The sequence below is a fragment of the Lissotriton vulgaris genome, chromosome 6 (assembly GCF_964263255.1).
Source record: "Lissotriton vulgaris chromosome 6, aLisVul1.2, whole genome shotgun sequence".
Classification (NCBI taxonomy): domain Eukaryota; kingdom Metazoa; phylum Chordata; class Amphibia; order Caudata; family Salamandridae; genus Lissotriton; species Lissotriton vulgaris.
In genome coordinates, this window is record NC_141694.1 from 408,670,664 (window position 1) to 408,683,304 (window position 12,641).

Below are 12,641 nucleotides of genomic sequence, written 5' to 3' on the forward strand. Positions count from 1 at the left end.
GTTTTGTGACGTTTGGTTCCATGCCACACAGCTGGCTCGGAAAGCTCTTGTATGGGCATCAAAAGGCTTCTTTCAATTTTTGTTGATGGAGTGGAAGGGTGGGGGGAGTGACCCAACCTTGCAGTCAGTGTAGGATGCCTGATGGCTTGAATACAAAGAAAAGGGACAGAATCTGTGACTAAGCCTCCATAGGTGAAGGGGAAAGAGTGAAAGCACGTTGAGGCCTTTGCTGTCAACAGGACGATGAAATAAATAGTCTGTCCTGTCATGCTGCAGCAATTTGTCACAAAAAGAAAGAACACAGAGCCAGTAGTGTTATCCAGTGACAGGACTTGAAAGCTGTTGAAAAGGCGAAGAAGGGTTAGGCCTGGCTGATGCTGAAAGTCAGAGTGTTCTCCTTTGGCGACCAGGAATCTCAAAAATGCAACCACAGAAAGCCAATGGCTACCGAAAAACGTTTATCCATTTTTACATACGCTTTAGAGAGAAGGTTTATTTTCTTTTTTTTTTATTCTAGAGCTTACAAGCAAGAGTTATTTAAGAAAACAAGCGTACCAGTATTACCATGTTATTATTACCTTAGAACATAAACATATATTTTCTCACATGCCCTCATTGAAATATTTTAAGCAGATTGCTGATGAGTATCAAACGTCTACTTCTGATACATTTTAAAATATTTTAGCGATATGAAAATAGAGTGCCACCATGTTGTGTACGGAACACGGTGTGTATTTGGGAAAACGCACCACAGGAAAAAGATTTAATATAACGGTATTTGCGCTAAAGGGACTTGATAGAAAGAATCATGAAGCCTTTGTTGCTTGTGTTGATAGCTATGCTATAAGCATCACAATTATCTCCAATTCGAAAGTTATCACCACCCACAACAGCAAGCCTTGAAGCACTCTCTATAACATCTACTGTAAGAATGTAAGATTACACAATAAATGTAAGATAATGGCTATTTTGTTGCACAAGACAATGCATCGAGGAATCCATTCACTGGCTAAAGCAAATATTTAAGGTTGTCTAATTTTATGTACCTAATTAATACAAAAGTTGTAAATATCTACAGGCAATTTACGTAGGTAAGTGTCTGATATTCGCATGCATTTCTTACATACTCTAGTTTTTTACAACATCTTCTGCTTTGTAGAAAATATGCATGCATAAGGTTAGCCATGGCTAATATTTCACTATTTTAAGAAGTCCAAAATTTAACTTTGCAGCTGCCAGCCAAGAAGAAATAACATTATTTTATTTTAATGTGGTATTGTAATCTTTTCCTATTGAATGAACAACTAACCCTGATACAGCGAAAATAACTTTTGGGGCCTTATCACTGTATAGACATGTTTTACATTCAACTTTTACATGTCCTAATATTAAATACCATGCATGAATCTACTTATACTTCCCTAGTATAAGGTACAATGTGTACCCATGACTAGTAAGTTGAATACCACTAGTGGACTGCAGCACACATTGTGCCACCACTAAAGTGACAGTGCACGCTACCACTGAAACCTATCTATGCAGTTTTAAAACTACAATTTCGACCAGTCATAACTCCTTTGACAGAGCTAAACCCCTCCTTTTAAATATTAATTTGTACACTTAAATAGGCCTTAATTACCAACAGGGCATGTTGCATTCTGTTAAATAGTAGAACATGTTAAATTTTAATGTAAAACGTGTCCTTACAGCAGAGGTCTTCCAACTTTTTTAGGGTGAGACCTCCCAGCTGAATTTATTTAGATGTCGGGCCCCTCCACCACTTGACAAAAAATTCTGGAACCTGGTATTCTACATATTCGACCGTCATCCGCATTTCCTAGTCCATATCTGGCTAATAATGTTAAACACAGTAAGAGTGTTTAGAAAACTGCAGGTTTGCGAGTTGGTGCGGTGAAATGACAGAGGCTTACTACACAGTCCAAAACTACATTTTTCAAGATAAAATGTGTGCAAATTGTAACGGGTTCTCCACTTAATTCTTGCAAAGCCTCCTCAAAGAAACGTCTGTGGTCAATAAAATGAGTACCATTCAAAGACTATGCTCTCCACTGAGAAGCACTGTAGAGTTACATTTATTTCACCGCATTTTTTATTTCACCGCATTTATTCAGGCCGTACTTGCATGTTTCCAAAGCCTCGTGCTTGAGTTTGGCATCGCAGGAACCTCAGGAACAAAGCCTCGTGTTTGTGTTTAGTTTTTCATACCGTACTTGCATGTTTTCAAAGCCTTGTGCTTGTGTTTGGCATCGCAGCATCCATGCACCCATCCATCCATCAATCCATCATGCACCCACCCATCCACCCATCCATTATGCCCCCATCCATCCAACCATCCATCATTCATCCATCCATCCATCATGCATCCATCCATCCCCCATACATCCACCACCCACACATCATGCATCCATGCACCCATCCTTCCACCCATCCATCCATCATCCATCTATGCATCCATCCATCATCCATCCATCATGCACCCATCCATCATGCATCTATCCATCATTCATCCATCCACTCATCATGCATCCATCCATCCATCCCCCCATACATCCACATGCACCAATCCATGCATCCATCCATCATGCATCCACCCATCATTCATCCATCCACCCACCCATCATGCATCCATCCATCCCCCCATACATCCACATGCACCCATCCATCCATCATTCACCCATCCACCCATCATGCACCCTTCCATCCATCCCCCCATCCATCCACCACCCACACATCATGCATCCATGCACCCATACATCCACCATCCATGCATCCATCATGCACCCACCCACCCATCCATCCATCCATCCATCCACCCATCATTCATCCATCCACCCATCATGCATCCATCCATCCCCCATACATCCACATGCACCCATCCATCCATCCATCATGCATCCATCCATCATTCACCCATCTACCCATCATGCACCCATCCATCCATCCATCCCCCCATACATCCACCAGCCACACATCATGCATCCATGCACCCATACATCCACCCATCCATGCATCCATCATGCACCCACCCATCCCTCCACCCATCATGCATCCATCCATCATTCATCCATCCACTCATCATCCATCCATCCATCCATATATTCCATCATTCATCCATCCATCCACCCATCCCCCCATACACCATACACCGATCCCCCCATACACCATCCACCCATCCATTATCCATCCATGCATCCATCATGCACCCATCCATCCATCAGGCATCCAGCCATCCATCCATCCCATCACCCATACATCCACCACCAACCTCTTGGCACACAATAATGTAATGCAGAATTATACTTATTTCATGCATACTTATAGTTATTTCACAAAGCCTCGTGCTTGTGTTTTGTTTTTCATGCCGTATTTGCATGTTTCCAAAGCCTCGACCAGAGCAGGAACCTCTTGTGCATTACAATAAGTTGACACTGCAGGAACCTAGCCTCGTACTTGTGTTTGGCATTTGACACCGCATTACAATAAGTTACCGCATTACAATAAGTTGACAGTCGTGGTAAGCGTTGTAATCGCATGCGATGTTAACGGCATCGCGCCATTGTCGCATGCATAGTGAATGCATGCGATTCAAACAATACTGCGATGTAAAAGTCGTGGTGTGATGGCACCGCGATCTTTTGACATCGATGTAATGGGTGTTTCCCGTCTTTTAAAGACCTTTTGACATGTTAATGAGGTGTTGATAGTCTTTACCCCTTCTTAGGGCCCCTGCAGCTCCACTCTGCCTTGCCGTCGTGGGAAACAATGAAAGGTGAAATTTTATGGTGCTGGTGGAGTGCGCACCCCCCCTGAGATGGTGTCTCCCCCCCCCCCAGGGGGGCGCGCCCCATAGTTTGAATAACTCTGCCTTACAGTGACATGGCCCCAAAAGTATTTTCACTGTAGCATCATTAGCTGTTCCGTAGGAAAAACATTTGGATATAATATTAAAATGAAATAATGATATCTCTGCATAGGAAACAGCTGCACAGTTCATTTTGAACTTCTTAAAATATTTAATACACACCAATTTACTGGTAATGTTGGATTTGTACTATATTATGAAAGGTGCTTTTAAAAGTCAGTTTACCTGCCTAAAGGCTCTATAATCCCATGTGCATGAACTTCCAATTGTCACTCATTAGCTGAATGCTCCCTTACTGAGGTGTACACTTCCTAGAACTGAGACAAAGGCCTTAGGTATTGGGAGGTATTCTGTTCCTCTGACAGGATGACCTACTGGACAGTGCCCAGGTACATAATTAACTTCAAAGAGACCTACCATGTCATGGGCAAATTTAGCTAACACCTGAGCATGCCCCCTCTTTTGTTCCTTGACTTTGTCAGGCACCAATTCCCAGTGGGAGAGGAGCAGCTCCCAGAACCGGTTTTTGGTGACCACATAGGAGGGGTTGCTAATTTCCCTGGCCACATTTGTGGATGGACATAGGAGCTGTGCTCAGTTGAAGAAATATTCTGCTAGGTTGGATTAAGGTAGAGAGGGGCTTTGTGCGATCGCAGTTGTACACACAGGAGCTGGGTAGAGTTAGGACTGGGAATATTTCCCTGTTGGTTGAAAAGGGGCCAGGAGTTACCCCCACCCACAGGCTAGAGACAGGCAAAAATCAAGCACCCTCTTCAAGCACTACTTGATCCGTGGAAGGCAGTAGAAGGACTGCACCTGCTGTTGAAAACTGTGAGGAGACCTGAAAGGTTGGACTTGCTCCCACTTGTAAACATGACAAGAAGTGGACTCCAAGGGTCAGTTGACTGACCTTCTGTTAAACTACAGAGACACAAAAAGCTGCTGGAAGCTTACTGAAGAGCCCAGCTGACCAGTTCCAAATGGACCCGTCCTAAACCCTGGTGGTGGCTTCTGCAGAAGTGAGTCTTGATCCCCAAGTGCTATTCCTGAAGTCCTGTGACTCTTGGGTGCATCAAAGTGTACTCCTACTAACATCCTGAAAAACCTGCGTCTTACAAAAGTTTTGGCTCCAAAAATCTCCGGATGACTGGGTCAAACACACCAAGTCCATTTGACAAAGCTGTATTGCCACTGGGCCAAAGATTCAGGTTACTGCTGCACTGAATATTTCTGCACTAGCAAATCCATTTCCACGAGTTGTACAGAGAGGCTATCTAGCCTTGTGGAGCCCTATTTGACTACAGCTTGCAGTCTGGCCCTGCATGAGGAATCTGTGCTCCAAAAGAGCGACTGAGTCCAAATGTAGAAATCTTCACCAGGTAAACAACATCATTTGTTTTGGTTTCGATCTGCTTTAAAAAAAAAAAATGTTTGGCCTAAATTAGGAAAGGCCAAGCATCAGTGATTTCTCAATGCCAAATGTGCAGCTAGTTGCCAGCGTTATATTTCAGCTTTATAAGCCTAGAAATTATGTTCAGTTTAGCCACAAACTGACAGCACTGGTCATACGAGTTAGTTTTCCCATTCAACCCAATGGCTATTCTGATATCAGGTTAAACATGCTCATGAATTTGCCAGTATGAGGCACAGTGCTTTCTGCATAATATGCCTTTCATAAGCATTTAAAACAAACAACACTTCTAACCTTTCACTTTCATTTTTGGAGTTGTCCTTCTCATAGACCAAAAAGAAGCAGATTACTTCGGGCATCTGTGTTAAAAGACTGGTTTTAAATGACCCTTAAAACAGTTGGTACTTTGTAAGACTGGTTTGTACTCTGAAGCTGCCACGAATTTATTAATAGTGAAAGGGTCAAGATCCTATTTTCCACATTCATCACTGGTAGAAGATGAGACAGAGAATGGCTGTTTCAAGTAAGAAAATTAGAGTGATAGGAACTCCTTCCAACGCAGTACTTTAAAACCACACTTTAAAAAAATAGTCCATGACAAGAAAAAGCCCAGATAGTTCACAACCCTACTTGAACATTAACCCCTTCCCTGCTGGTGACGGAACCACTCCGTCATCAGCCGCGGTCGCGCTGTGCTGACGGCGGAGCGGTTCCATCACGGCCCGCTCGGAACGCCTGCGCGGCGCGGATTCCGCGCCTGCGCTGAACGTTCTATTGAGCGGGCGGGGCCGTGACGGAACCGCTCCGTCATGAGCACAGCGCAACCGCGGCTGGTGACGGAGCGGTTCCGTCACCAGCATGCGCCCGCCGCTCTTCCGCCCCGCCCCCTTAGCACTGCGGCGGAATAGCCGCCGCAGTGAAGTGGTTAAGGACTTGAACAGTGGTATGAAACTGTATACAGACAGGGAGAATAAAAAACAAAAGCAGACCGCTGTCTATGTAGGAAAATATTCTTTATTACATTAATAATACCACCATGTGCTTTGTGCTACTATTACAGTACCAAATCATAGAATAACAAGTTACAAATTTAGAAAGGCACACTAATACGTTTGGGAAAGAAGGAACTTTGCACAACTTTGCAAAACATGACAACCATCAAAAATATTTTGTTACAGTAAGCTTTCATTTCATTAAACATTGTATTTTGCCATTAAAAGTGATGCTACAGTGTGAAAAAACATCGGAATTTCTTTATTTCTTATTGTGATCTGTGCTGCTCCCTGGTATCCTTAAAGAAGGATTGTCGCCTATTTCTACACAGGTTTCTGACCCATGTATGTATTTGTTAGATGCATTTTATGTCTCGCCTAGCGATGCATCGCATGCGCTGCTTGTTTGCGAGATTATTGTCGTTGATTTTGCTTCAGAAGCAGGTGGAAGCTCCACCCATGCTTCTGATTGGCGAGGGTAAAAAATGTGTGCATTTCATTGGCAGGGAGGCATATTCTGTTCCCTCCCTGTCTCCTGCTCGCTGTGCCTGCCCAGACAGGCGATGTGCACCCGTATGGTGCGCTCGCATGGCGCGCTTCCACTTTCGTATGGTATTCTGTCATCCCGACAGCGTTTCAGGAACAGCGCGCGCATGGTGCGCTTTCACTTTCTTCTACATCCTGCCCCACAGAGCACTTGGGGCCCCGGCTTCAACAATGGTGGCTGCTTCTTGTTTTAAATGTATTTTCTTTTGAGGTTTTGAAGTCATTCACTCTGGAGGTGGGTGCACCCTTTCTATTGGTTGTTCTGCTGCTGTTTTGGCGTAGGTTTCGGTGCACAGTCATTTTCTTTGGTGGCTTGTATTTACACTGTTGCTGTTACACTTTTCCGGTTCCTCCGGGAATATTAGTGGAGGACAATGCTTGAAATGTAACTCATGTAAGTGACCTTCTGTGGGTGGAGATGTCTCCAAGTTAAACAGTGGGATAAAATGCGCTCAAGGTAAGGAAAACTTGTCAGTGCAACCTTTAAAGCTTCATTTACCGGACCCTCCTCCCCCTCCTCTGTGAGGTAAACTACAGTACAGCGGAAGTGTCCATTGGACACTTCGTGGGGGACTAAGACCCTGCCTCTAGCCCATGTAGTAGTGTCCAGGCTTTGAAACGCCTCCATGGTAACAGTTTCTATAGAGTGCGCTGCCATGGGAGCCGAACATAGGAGGTGGGACTTAGGGCTGAATGAAAAAGGGGTTGCGTGTCTGAAGGTCCCCAGAGAAACAGGTAACTTATATTTTTTAGGTCTCGCAGACGTAAAAAGCAGGCGTAAGCCTGCTGTCTGCGAGACATCTGTTGCTGGCGTGTTAGAAGGAATCTGAGACGGAGCTCACGCACGAGCGTCGCAGTCTCAGATTCCTCTTCGGGGGCGCGCACGGCACCACACACACATGCGCATACACAGACTCAATCACACACAGTCACGCATGTGCTCACACATTCCCACACGCACACACTCCCCCCCCCCTCCCCCCTCAGGCATACACACAGGCAGGCAGGCAGGCACGCACACACACACACACGCACCCCCACCACCACCACCACCACTCCTCACGGGGCTCACACGCACACACACGCACGCTCGCGCACACACACATATACACATATCCCCCCTCCACTCACCGTGCTCGAGTCGCCTCGCTGAGCTCCTTTTCTCCACACGCGGGGCACTTCTGTGGATCTTCACGCTACCTCGGCGCTCTCCCTCCATGATGGGAGCCCGCATCAACGCGCAACACCGGCCTCTTCCGGCCGCGTCACAGGCCCCGCCCATGTCACGGGCAAGGATGCCTGACTTCCTGGTTTCGCCCCCGCCATCAACTCTGCTTCCTGAAAGCGTGCAGCAGCCTAGACCGGTAACTTGGGATTGCGGGCAAATTACTTGTTTTCAATGTAATCACCTTTCGTCTCACTAGTAAAGTTCCGTGTGCACTGGGGGTATGCACAGTCCATACTGAGAGGACCCAAAGTGGTTGATTGCAGCGGAGTCAAGGTCCCCCTGTCGCTTCACGCACTGAGTGCCAGAGGAGGCCGGACACACCCTTGCAAAATTAGGAACAGACTACACATAGCAGGCATCGTGTTGCAATACACACCTCAGATTTGTTTTTGTGTCTTTTAAATGTCCACAGGTGCCTTCTTTGTCTAGTGCACACACAATCACCGTAAATGTCACCAACGCGATTGTGAAAAAGGTCAACGTTGTGAAATGTTTATATATTGTTGATTGGCAGTTGAGCTGCACGTCTATGAACGACTATTTGATCTGTCAGTGGCGAGGAAACCCGGCGGTTCACCTTTGGTCCCAGGACAAGATTCGAACCGCCGTGTGACCGTAGGTGTATGAAAACAGCGGCACTCGTCCCACTAGGCGTGGATAAGCTGCTTACCGGGTACACAAACGCAGAGGCTGTTCAATGCAGGTGTACCGATCACAATGTTGTCTTTGTCTGCTACAGCCGACATTATCTTTCCGTTGCACAGAGCATCTGAAAGTAGATTTCAATGCCAACGCCTGGGTAGTAGGGTGTGGATATTTGTAATTTGTAATTGCATCTATATAACGCGAATATGACACTCCCCTCTTCCTACACACAGCACCTGCCTCTTGTAAACTTCCCCGTGTTGGAAGCCGTATCCAGCTCTGCGGTGGCGTCAACAATTTGATGAGTGCCCCATAATTCCTGAACTAATAGTGTATGAGGCTCGGGCTCAACATGCTTCTATGGTTTACTATTGTGACTGACTGGAAACAAAACCGCCTGCGTTACAGAGAGGGGTATGACTCGAAACACTGCGCTCTCGCTATTGGGAACCTTCGGCAAATGTTGTCTGCATATCAGTGAACACTGTCTGATTGTGTGATCATGTTGATGGTGCATACATGATTATGGACAGTGTGTGGCTTCATATACCTGCAGCCTGATTGCCTGTATGTGTTTAATTACCTATGGGGGCACATATGTCGTGAGTGCCTAGAAGTGTGCACCACTATTATGTGTGCCTGCTTATGTTGTAGCTGCTTCAAGTCCTCCTCCCTTCTTGTTCTTGTTTATGTATATGTTGTGGACGAATATAGGTTTAGGCTGATTGAATGTACACGCGTTGATCTTGTATGATGTTTTGCTTGTGTCAGTGGTGCCTAGGTAGTGCCTGCAGGCACGTGTACTCCACTAGCATTTGCGTTGTGGTATTTATGTAAGTTTGTTGTGGGCTGGATGCATGCACGTGTGGTTGTGTGTTTCTGTGTGCTCGTGCATAGCCTGTACCAGCGCTTCAAGTGGGCCAGGTCCTGTCTGTGCTCAGCATTCACAGTTCTAAAAAGCAGGTGCTGAGAGGGCTCCCTATCAGGCTCTACATTTTTGCCCTCACCCTCTGGATGATTTTTTAGGTCTCACCTGTCGATGCGCATGCGCATCGAGCAAGCGAGACTATGGGGGCTTATCCACTCTTGAACCAACTTGCAAGGAATCGTGGCGATTCCTTGCAGTGCCCGTGACTTTTAAGCTCAATGCGCATGCGCATTGAGCTTAAAAGCGCGTGCACATGCCCCCAGCCGCCTGCCTTGCCTACTCTCCCAGCTGGTGCCGCTCCACCCCCTGCGGCATCAAAGGCTTTCACGGCCGGCCGGCCATGCTTTCAGTTTCACGACAGGCCGGCCGTGTGAAGTGCATTTCAAAGCCCGCTCTCCCTGCTCCGCCCCCTGCTCCGGCCGAGACGCATTTCTCCTCCCTCCTCCCCCCTTCCCATGCACCCTCAGTGGGCTGAAGAATTCCTAATCCTCGCATTGGTTTTTTAAAAAAAAAAACCTCTACTCACACATTTACTTGATGTTCGATGAATATTTTTTATTTGAACTCCCAAAACGTATTTACAGTATTTCCCGCAGGTAAATTGTTTTACGAAATAATAAAAAAACGTATTTTCAGTGGGCACATATTGTTTATGGGGAAGTTAGCCCTTCCGTCCCGGATTAATATTACATTATTCACAATTACCGCTGGCTTTTTACGTGACTTAAACGTATAATTACGCTGCCCCGTGCATTTGCATCACGCTTGGCAGAGCGGTTGATCTGGTCTGAGCCTGGAGAAAAAAAAGCGGAAACGCCGCTGCAGTTGTAAATTAACTATTCGGAAATGCCGGGCAACCCTGATTTGCAATGTCTTGGCTGCAGAATTGCAACATCTGATTCCCGATGCTTCCTGTTCCTGCCTCCAGCAACAATGTAAGAAAAGTTCCTGTTTTTTTTCTCCTTCTTTACAACCCCAATTTCGGTTTTGTGTGTATGTTTTGTGCGCTGTGCGACATTAAAAAACACATCCGGTTGTTTGTTTTTAATGTCATAGCAAGCAGGCTCCAAGTCTATCCACAAAACAAAGTCATTAGCATAGTAAAATCATTGTTGGTGGGGGTCACTGATGGCGCCACCTGCCACTTTGTGACCATCAGGATGATAAATGCTTCCTTCAAAGGGGCTCTGCGCGGGCTTTCGCAGCCCCAGCCCCTTGCAGCCCGTCAGCCCCTTGCAGCCCGTCAAGTGTCAATTATAAAGATGTTTGCGTTCTTTTATTATTTTTCGAAGCAGGTAGCCATGCTTCTGGTTTATAGTGCAGGTGACAGAAACTTGTCTGCCATTTCAGTACATACATAGTACATTGCTTGTGAGTTTTGTACATTTATGTCTATTCACACGCACATGCTTTATGTGTGTATACAAGATGCATTTATGTGCGTGTATAGCGTCTACCATGATAAAAGCAGTTTCTTTTTTTTAAATGTCTTTTTAAATGGGGTAACAGCAGGTTCATTTGACGTCTCGTTTCTGTTTTGAAACCATGACGTGGTGACTGTGCGGATCTCGGCTTGGTGTGTAAGTCTCCCGCTGGAAGGCTTCGCCTTTTCGGAGTCTCGGTATTTCATGATTTATTCTGCTCTCATTTCCGGAGGGTTCGCGTGGGCCTGTGGGACGGTTGGCTCCATTAGCATGGTGTCCGAGGCCGCCAATCACCGCCCCTCGCCTCAACACGGCTAAGCGTTAGAACCGTCACATCCGGCCCCAGTTGGATCAGTGAAACCGTGTCCTCACAGCTGGGCTCAAACCCATGGCACTCCTCGGTGTCACGACCCCGGAGGCAACAGCATTTGCTGAAACGCGTCCTCCACCCTGGCTCACACCCATGAGCCTTGGCAATGGAAGGAAAGGCTCACTCACCCACCTTGCTCTTGGGTGAGGAAATGCATCTTGTTACTTTGTGCAGGAATGCCCTTGGAAGCAAATACTTTTGAATTCAACGAAACCTCACTACACGTTTTATTTCACAGGTTAATTTGCTTTGCAGTGACACAGAATGTGGCATAAGGAACAGATCTTTCGACTTTGGAGATGGGAACCGGGTTGGAGTCTCAGCATTGTTATTTGTAATATTAATACATCTAAGTCACGTAAATACAAACATGTTGCATTACAAATGCTATAGGTGTCACATTTGCGAAAGTTATAACTATTGGCATTGTAAATGACAAAGCTATTAATTTAGCTATTTTAAAAAACAAAACATAAATTAAAAAAAATTAATTTATAAGACCAATAGCTCAAACTTTCCTAATGCGAGACCTATTGCATTTCCAATGCTTGTTCTTCCTTGTCAGCAAAAACAGAGAGTATGATATCCCACTCTTTCCTTGTTATTTTAAACAACAAGGGAACCAATAGGCAATAAGTCAGGGACCTTGGGTGCATAAGCTATTACTAAAGACAGTGGTCCCTAGACAGTTACAGAGTTCAAGCAAATAATGAACATAAGTCTATGTTCTTTGTCCAGCCAGACAGAGCTTTAATCAATCAAGTAAGTGCATTCAGATGAAATCACGTACAGTTGCAAGTGGGACACTGTCTGTATTCAATTTACATACACAAACACACAACAGTACTAGGGACCACTGTCTTTAGTAATAAGCTTTCCTTGTTGTCACGTTAGAAGCTTCACGTACAAGCAATTGCGGGAAAACTGGTTATGCTTTTGCAGCCTCGTACAAAACCTGTTTACACTTTCTCTGCTCTGATCTGGGACGGGGATATGTACCTTTAAAAGTCTGCTGCGGATGTAATGTACAAAGCACTTTCCATACTGCCACCTTTCATTGTACTATATTGTACATGATGCCAGTCTTTCCTGTAACATGGGTTTCTCTACTTTTTAGACTATTGCAGACCAGTAGTTCTTAACCTGTGGTCAGTGGTCCACTCAAGTGGTCAGCGACTGTATTACAGAATTAAATAATATTAAGAGTTCTACTT

General features: G+C 45.4%; 1 protein-coding gene across 1 annotated transcript in view; it reads left to right on the forward strand.

Moving 5' to 3' along the window:
- The window catches only part of MCPH1 (microcephalin 1), a 1,506,891-nt gene that overhangs the window by 1,363,530 nt on the left and 130,720 nt on the right, over positions 1-12,641 (forward strand). The gene's annotated exons all lie outside the window — the stretch shown is intronic.